The sequence below is a fragment of the Hippopotamus amphibius genome, chromosome 8 (genome assembly GCF_030028045.1).
Source record: "Hippopotamus amphibius kiboko isolate mHipAmp2 chromosome 8, mHipAmp2.hap2, whole genome shotgun sequence".
Lineage (NCBI taxonomy): Eukaryota > Metazoa > Chordata > Mammalia > Artiodactyla > Hippopotamidae > Hippopotamus > Hippopotamus amphibius.
The window spans coordinates 42782425-42791784 of NC_080193.1; the positions used below are offsets into that span (position 1 = coordinate 42782425).

The 9360-nt window shown below is 38.7% G+C and overlaps 1 protein-coding gene across 9 annotated transcripts in view; it reads right to left on the reverse strand.

The window, feature by feature from the left end:
* WDR33 (WD repeat domain 33) overlaps positions 1 to 9292 on the reverse strand; it is a 109679-nt gene extending 100387 nt beyond the window's left edge. For all 9 annotated transcript variants that reach the window (XM_057746801.1, XM_057746802.1, XM_057746803.1 and 6 more), the window contains exon 1: positions 9133 to 9292. The gene's annotated coding sequence lies outside the window, so the exon portion shown is untranslated. The remainder of the gene's footprint in view (positions 1 to 9132) is intronic.
* Positions 9293 to 9360: the final 68 nt, after the last annotated feature.

The window sequence follows — 9360 nt, forward strand, 5'->3', positions numbered from 1 at the left end:
ATGTGAATCTCCCTTTATAAAGGTTCAGCACAATTATGTAAAATTGCTTTTATTAGAGCTAAAACTAAAGCTTGTTGACTTCTAACCACAAAGGCAAACTCACTAGAGCTTTCTAACCAAACAGTCAAACTCATTTTCATATTTATACCCACGGACAGCAATCCACATTTTTCGTTGGGAAAGTCAACTTCTTGACTAATTACTAACTACATTAAATACAGCATATATATACATATATGTGAACTTGGGTTAGGTGAAGCCTTAAGATATGACACCAAAAGCATAACTGACACAAGAAAAAAATGTATAAACTGGACATCATCAAAACCAGAAATCTGTGTGCTTCAATAAGATCATCTAGAAAGTGAAAAGACAATCCAAAGAAGAAGAAAAAAATTTCTGCAAATCATGTATCTGATAAGGGACTGACATTTAGAATATATAAAGAACTCTTAAAACTTAGTAATAAAAAGTCAACCTAATTTTTTAAATGGACCAAGTATCCGATAGCCACCTCTCTAAAGGTATACAAATGGTTAATAACCACATGAAAAGATGCTCAGCACCATTAGAAAAACGCAAATCAAAACCACAATGAGAAAACACTTCGTATCCACTAAGGTGACTATAATCAAAAAGAGAAAATAACAAGGGTTGGTGAGTATGTGGAGAAACTGGAACCCTCATACACTGCTGGTAGGAATGTAAAATAGTACAGCCTATTGGGAAAACAGTTCAGAATTTCCCTAAATTCTAAACACTGCATTACCATAATACCCAGCAATTCCATTCCTAGGTATATCACCAAGAGCTAAAAGCATTATATCCACACAAAAACTTGTACGTGAATGTTCACAGCAATATTACTTACAATAATCAAAAAGTTAAAACAACCCAAACATTTTACTTACTAGATTACTGACTTATTATAAAACAACAGAAGTCGGGAATAGACAGGTGGAAGAGATGCACAAGGCAAAGAGCGGAGGAAAGGTCTCAGAGTTTTCAGAGCACGCCACTCTTCCTGAGAATCTCCATGTGGTCACCAATTCGGAAGCTCTCCAAACCCTCTAATCACTTGTGATTTCACTGGAAACCAGCCTCCACCCTTAGGTGCTTTTCAAAAGTCACCTCATTAACATAAACTCAAGTGTGATTTAAAGGAGTTTGTTATGAATATCAAAACATCTTTATCACTCGAATCACTTAGGAAATTCCAAGGGTTTTAGGAGTTCTATGCCAGAAACTGGACAAAGACCAAACACACGTTTCTTATTATAAATCATGGTGGCGGGACCAAAGGGAGGGATGGACAACGACTATGAATTGACATGGAATGATTTCCTGGAAATACTGTTAGGAAAAAACAAGGGCCCCCCACACACAAATGGGACTACATCAATCTTAAAAACTTTTGTGCAGTAAAGGACACAATCAACAGAGCAAAAAGGGCAACCTACAGAATGGGAGGAGATATTTGCAAATCTGATAAGCGGTTAATATCCAGAACATACAAAGAACTCCTACAGCTCAACAACAACAAAAAAGTCAAATAACCCAATTAAAATCTGGGTGAAGGACTTGAAGAGACATTTCCCCAAAGATGGTATACAAATGGTCAACTAGTATTCAGAAAGATGCTCAACATCATCAATCATCAGAGAAATGCAAACTGGAACCACAATGAAGTATCACTTCACATCCATCAGAATGGCTATCATCAAAAAACAGGAAATAAGTGCTGGTGAGAATGTAGAGAAAATGGAAGCTTTTGCACTGTTAGAACTGTAAGAATGATGCAAACCACTATGGAAAACATAATGGAGGTTCCTCAAAAAATTAAAAACAGAACTACTATATAACCCAGCAATCCTACTTCTGAGTATATATCACAAAGAATTGAAAGCAGAGTCTCAAAGAGAGATTTGCACACCCGTGTCCATAATGGCACTATTCACCAAAAGCCAAGAGGTCAAAGCAACCCAAATGTCCACCCACAGATGAATGGATAAACAAAATGTGGTACATATATGCAGTGGAATATTATTTAGCTAAAAAAGGAAGGAAATCCGGTTACATGCTACAACATGGATGAACCTTGAGGACACTGTGCTAAGCGAAATAAGCCAGTCAAAAAAGACAAATACTGGACTTCTTAGGTGGTGCAATTGGGTAAGAATCTGCCTACCAATGCAGGGGATACAGGTTTTTTCCCTGCCACATACCACATGCCGCAGAGCAGCTAAGCCTGTGTGCCACAACTATTGAGCCTGCGCTCTAGAGCCCGTGAGCCACAACTATTGAGCCCATGTGCCGCAACTACTGAAGCCCATGAGCCTGGAGCCTGTGCTATGCAACAAAAGAGGCCACGACAAAGAGGAGCCTGTGCACCACAAAGAAGAGTAGCCTGCTTGCCGCAACTAGAGAAAGCCCGTGTGCAGCAACAAAGACCCAACACAGCTAAATAAATAAATAAATAAATATTAAAAGAAAAAAAAAAAAAGACAAATACTGCCTAATTTCCATCATCCAAGGTATCTAAGGTAGTCAAAATCCCAGAAACATAAAGTAGAAGGGTGATTGCCGGGAGCTAAGGGGAGGAGGAGGGGGAGAGGGAAGAGTTGTTCAACTGGTATAGCTTTAGTTCTGGCAAGATGAAAAATGTTCTCAGATCTGTGGCACGATGCGAATATTATACTTAACACTATTGAACTGTACACTTAAGAATGGTTAAGATGATAAGTTTTTTTACAAACAAACAAGGTTCAGGAACTTCCCTGGTGGTCCAGTGGTTAAGACTCCGAGCTTCCAATGCAAGGTGCACGGGTTCAATCTCTGGTCGGGGAACTAAGATTCCCACATACTACAAGACATGGCCAAAAATAAATAAATAAAATAAATTAAAAAAAACAAGGTTCACAAGTTCTTTTTTTATAGTATGCCGCTTTTGTAATAAAAAGAAAATAAGAATGTATAATATACACACACCATACACTGGATGAGTGAGAAAGGGAATGGAGCGCTTAGAAAGAGAAGCAAGATTTATGTTCTCTTTCAATATTGTATTAAATTTTAAGCCATGTAAATATTTAATATATTAAAATTAAATCAAGAGAAAAGCACACCCTAATAATGTGGGGGAAGTCAAACCTGATAGTCAAAACTAATCAGATTGATCAAATAAACAGGAAAAAAGGTGTTATTTCAAGTAACTTTTAAACACAGTTCTTCTAACTGTTCATTTTTAGCAGAATACAGTCTAAGGTAAAAAAGGACTAAAAAGAAATCAACTGCGCTCAGTAGGCTATAAATTGAATCTACTTTCTTTGTAGCAAATCCCAATAATGTTAACTTTGATTTGGAATTTAAAATACTAATCTAATGATTAGTATTTTAAAATATTAAACTGATGATTTTTGAAAACGTTTCCTAGCTCTGTCCACTGAAAGGAGCCCAGAAGCAAAGACAGGCTAGTAATAGTGCATATACTACCCAGCACCCAAATCTTAATTTATTAGTACCATTTTCTACCAAAAGAAAGTGGGGCTTTTTGGAGAAACAGGAAAATATAAAAAACAAGAAAGGAAAATACAAGAAAGACCTGGGTTATTTTGTTTTTCCAAAAACCAAGAAAGCCCTCAAAGATTAATCAGGCTCAGTCAAAAGGGACACAAGAGGTAATTCCCTGGTGGTCCAGTGATTAGGACTCCTCACTTCCACTGCAGGGGGCATGGGTTCAATCCCTGTTTGGGGAACTACGATCTCCAGAAGCTGAGGACAAGAAGACATGAGGACCAGCTCAAAGAGGGACTCACACTGGCCAGATCTGGCACAACTTAAGCATAAAAAACAGTAACAGTTACAACTAACATGCCAAAAAAACAAAAAATAGCAATACTCCAAAAACAAAGAGAAAGCAAAACTAATGGACTATACTCTAAAAAAAAAAGTCACTAAAGAAAAAAAGGCCACAGAACTGGTCTTGATTAAAGACTAAAGAAATATGACAATCTAATGAAATGCTCAATTCTAGACTGGATCCTAAATTACAGGGGGAGGAGCTCTATACGGGATGTTAGTGAGACAACTGGAGAAACTGGAATATGAAATTTGAGTATCAGATATTGTATCAATGTTAAATGTGTAGAATTTGTTAACAATATGCGTATTTAAGGGAATTGTGTTCTTAGGGGAAACACGCATGGTATCTGTGAAGGACTCCAGATGGCTCAGAAAAAATACATGGGATGGGGGGAATTCCCTGGCAGTCTAATGGTTAGGACTCCGTGCTTTCACTGGTGTGGGTCCGGGTTCAATCCCTGTTTAGGGAACTAAGATCCCCCAAGCTGCACAGCACAGCCAAAAAAACAAAAACATGGGATGGGGAGAAAGGAAGAGTTGGAGGGAAGAAGGAAGAGAGCAAATGTGACAAAAAAAACTTGTGAACAGGGATGAAAAAGTATGTAAGAGTTCTTTGTACTACTATTCCAACTCTTCTGTAAGTTTGTATTTATTTCAAAATTTAAGAGTTTAAAACATGAAGTAGGGGGAACCTCTTTTTTTACAGAAAACAGCTAATACATGTAAAGAAATAAGAGCCACGAGGAGAATTTCTATAGAGAGTTCACTCATTCAATTTTTATAACCCCCAATTAAATGACTAGGCCAACAATCATCAACCACTAGGTGACAGAGGAAATGTACCTTTTCAATAAGAAATCTGATGGACACCGCACTAACCAAGTAAACTCAGCATTGTAAACAATGGGGCAAAGTAACATCTGGTAATCCTCATCACCGTACTGATGCATCATCGCTAAAAATAGGAGAACTAGACATTCTGTCCATCCTAATGTAATGCAATGTAAATTACATATCATCTATGAAGTATTTTTGCCAAAAATATTCAACCCAAATCTAATCAAACCTCTCTAGACCTAACTTCCAACTTATAGGAAATTTTAAAAATAGAGAAACAAGTTAAATGATATTTTAAGCATTCAATCAGAAAATCCCAAATGTGGAACATTCTTTAAAAAGTCCATGTCAGGGACTTCCCTGGTGGCGCAGTGGTTAAGAATCCATCTGCCAATGCAAGGGGCATCAAGATCCATAGTCTGGGAAGATCCCACATGCCAAGGAACAACTAAGCCTGTGCACCACAACTACTGACCTGCACTCTAGAGCTGGCGAGCCACAACTACAGAAGCCCACATGCCTAAAGCCCCGTGCTCTGCAACAACAGAAGCAACCTGCAATGAGAAGCCCACACAATGCAACAAGGAGTAGCCCCCACTCACCACTGCACCAATGAAGACCCAACAATGAAGACCCAATGCAGCTAAAAAAAAAAAAAAAAAAAAAAGTCCATGCCAGAGACTCAATGCTAACTGTCTTAGGTATACTAATTGTATTATTTTTATATAGTCTTAGCTGGAGACAAGTTTGCAACAAAAATATACAAAGTGTAGAAAAATGGCATTATTTTAAAGAAACCCATCCTGAGGTATTTAGGGGACAAACAGCATGATATGTGCATTTATTCCAATTGGTTGTTGAGGGGAGAGGTATACTGAGAGGTAAAGCAAAATGGTTAAATGCTAGTAACAAATAAACCTAAATGAAAGGCAACAGGTGTTCACTGTGTTACTCTATCAACTCTTCTGAATGTTTACAATTTCTCCTAACATACAAAGATAGAAAAAAAATTACCAGATTATCCCACATACAAATAAAAGGAAATTGCTCCTTAAAAGTACCTTAGTAAGTGGGACAGTAAATAGAGGTGTCTATAACAAAGTCAGTCTTAAAGCACAGTTATGCATTTGTCAACCCACCCAAGGACCTGCTCAAAACCAGTAAGGCATAGTGCCAGGTACTACAGAACACTAACAGAGGGCAGTCACACAGACCTTAGGTTAACCAGAGAGACAGTTGTAAATAAATACTCACTGAAGACTTCATTAATAGGATGAGATTTAGCTGGATTTTGAGGAACAGACAGGATATGCATAGTCTGAAAGGAGGGAGACAGGCAAAGAGGCCATCAGTAAGGGCCAAGAAGCAGAAATAAAGCAGGGCTGTGTGAAATACAGATCCCAGTAGAGTCATGAAGAGAATTTTTGTAGAAAAATCATTCTTTCCTCAATTTTTATAATGTTTACGCTTTATGAATACTAAAAATATAAGGCACTGCAGCAAATGCCTTCAAAGAGCTGACAAAGTAATGGAGAAGATACTGCTCCAATCAAAATTAATTAAATAGAGACATACACAAAATTCTTTAATACCACAGGGAAGGGAGTAATTAGTTTACCAGAGGAATGAGATTATCAGTAAGTTTTCAACAAAGATATGTGAGTTAATCTTTAAAAAGTGAAAATGGGGAAGGTAGCAACAGGCAAAATGGATGAAGGGGGTCAAAAGGTACAAACTTCCAATTCTAAAACAAGTTATAGGACTTCCTAGGTGGCGCAGTGGTAAAGAATCTGCCTGCCAAGGCAGGAGACATGGGTTCGAGCCCTGCTCTGGGAAGATTCCACATGCCACGGAGCAACTAAGCCCGTGCGCCATAAAAAAAATAAATAAATAAAACAAGTTATGAGGATGTAACATATGGCATGGTGGCTACAGTTAATAACACTATATTGCATATTTAAAAGTTTCTAAGTGAAGAGATCTTAAAAGTTCTCATAAGAAAAAAACTATGTATGGTGATGGACTTTCTGTTGTAATCATTTTGCAATATATACTAATAGCGAATCATTATGTTGTACACCTGAAAACAATACCTCAATTACAAAAAAAGAAAATGACTTCATCAATTAAATTCAAGTCACAGAAAGAAAAATGCCAAAATTTACTGAACTCTTACTACATACTAGACACTTTCTTTTACCTTTGAGGTAAGTACTATAAGTAACATTTTTATATACAGGAAAATTGAAGTTCAGAGAGTGTAACTGACCAAACGCAAAAAAGTTAGTTAGTGGTAAGCCTGGCATTCAAACCTAGGTCTGTCTACTACTAAAACCCATGGCCTTTCCAATACTACCCAACTCTGGGAATTTACAAGCACTCAAATTATTAAATAAGGTACAGCACAAACATTATAAAGTCAGTCACTACTAGAAAACACTAAAATGTTCTAGGGCCAGAGAGGATGAGAATAATGTAAAGATTTCCCAATACTATACATACTTAAGAATCTCAAAGAAATTTTCACTATTCCAAAAGAAAAAGAGAATTAACACCTCTTACAAGCAAAAGCTGCAACACAAAATTCTGGCAGAAAACTCGGACAATCTGGAATCTTAAACAACAACTGGTAAGTTTATGACATTTAATTAAATACACTTTGATAATGAAGATTTCTAATCTGCAGGCTCTAACAATACTACTTTATCTAAAAGTCCTATTTGTTGGCTAAGCAACCTCGAGAGGATTACATAAATACATTCTTAAGTGAAAAGCTTTCACTGATACCTTTGTCAATATATTTGTTACAGTTATAAAGCTTTACTTTACCTTACTATTTTCCTTATTCTAAAATATGAAATAGTTTGAACTCCAGCAATAATCAAATAACATGTTTTTCCCAAAGTAGCGTGAAAAGTATACGGACTTGTTACTTAGCAAAGAGAGCTCTGAATAAGCACCTTCAGTGGTTACTAAAAGTATAATTAAAGCCTTAGATCAGGGTAAAACTGTGATGGTAAAACCTGCCGTTTTAATATTTTTCACCAACCAAAGAATGCAAGTTAAGCCATCTACTTCAGAGACAGGAATTTATTTTTTTCCTAAAGCACTGTAATGTAAGGCCAACATTCTACCAAAATCCTTCCCTCAAATACAGAAAGATAAAATTTTTTCTCTGAACTTCAATGAAAAAGGCCAAATACGGAACTTCAAGCCTCAACACAAACTCAAACCGATACCGTATCTTGCCTGCTTCTAGGCAAGGAGACCAATTAAAAAGTGCAAAAGCATCTTATGGTAATAAAAGTGTTAAACGCAATTAAAATTAGGAAAAGAAAAATGCCATCAGGGGAACAATGAACATGTTTCCTTTTAATTAACAGTCTCTAAAAGTTTTGTTTGCATTAAATAGATCTACCACTGCATCACGTTCACAGGCAAAACATACTGCGTGCACTAGATCTCCAGAGTGTACTTAAAAGTCAACTCGGTGCAGTGCTCCCAAGACATATTCCTTTTAACATAGGCTTTTGGGTCATACTGTAGTCTTCCAAAGTTTCCGAACAGTCAACTTAATGTCATCTGTGTAGCAATTATTTCAAAACATTCTGGACAGGCTTTCTACAAATAATCCGTGCTTTTCTGATTTGATTTAAACAGGTCCAATTACGGAATTCCCTATCGACCCGCCTCCTCCTTTCTCCGGAAGGGCCACCAACCACAAGGGTTTACAACCAAGTATCAACAGTTTCTTTCCTTTCCTTAAAAAAAAAAAAAAAAAAGCCTTCTAAGATTCTAAATATCTAGTTGCCAGAAGTCAACTTAAAACCGGAGATGTGCAGGGAGTTATTAAGGGACACTTGCAGCAAGCATGATCTAAACCAAACAAAACAGTAATGTTGCTATTCCAAAGGAGCAGGGCTTTTTTTGCCTATCAAGCTGTGGACTTCTCCCTGTTAAAATTACCGACTTCAAGCACGATAATAACGAGGCTAAACCTTCCGCCGTTTTACAGGTTTCACATTAACTAACTTCCCGTGACCCCTTCAACCAACCACTCAAAGCCACACTTCATTCAAGTCTCGGCCCAACCCATTCCACTCCCGCCCCAAATTTCAGTTTTCACGCGCTTCCCTCCTCCAAACTTCAGTTTTCTCCGTGGCCTACCCTACCTACGTCTTCTCGCACCGGTCCCCAGTCAGGGCCTTAGTCCTACCATGCCCGCGTTTCCCGGCCTGCCTCAAGCCTCTAGCCCCCTCCCTTAAGGCCCGAACCCGCCTCAAAGAGCCCTCCGGAGGTGGATCCTCCCAGCTCTTCCAACCCATCCCCAGACACCCTTCATGCCCCCAAAGCACGCAACGGCCGAGCTTGAAAATGGCGGAGAGTGCCGCCGCCTGCTGCCGGGGAGCGGTCCCGTGCCGCCGCCGCACTCACCCTGTGGCGCTGAGCAGAGCTCCTAATGACTGGCGAGCGAAATGTTCGTCTTCACAGTCAGGAATGTCTGTCTTGTCTGGCCTCCTCCCTCCGCCCCTCTCAATCCCACTCCTCCAAAAGAGCAGCCGCCATCTTCCCCTATGAGCCACCGAGCGCACGCCCGTGCGTCATCACGCACCGGCGTACGCTACTACGTCACGCGAGTCTGGGCCGCCGGGCTCCGTAGGG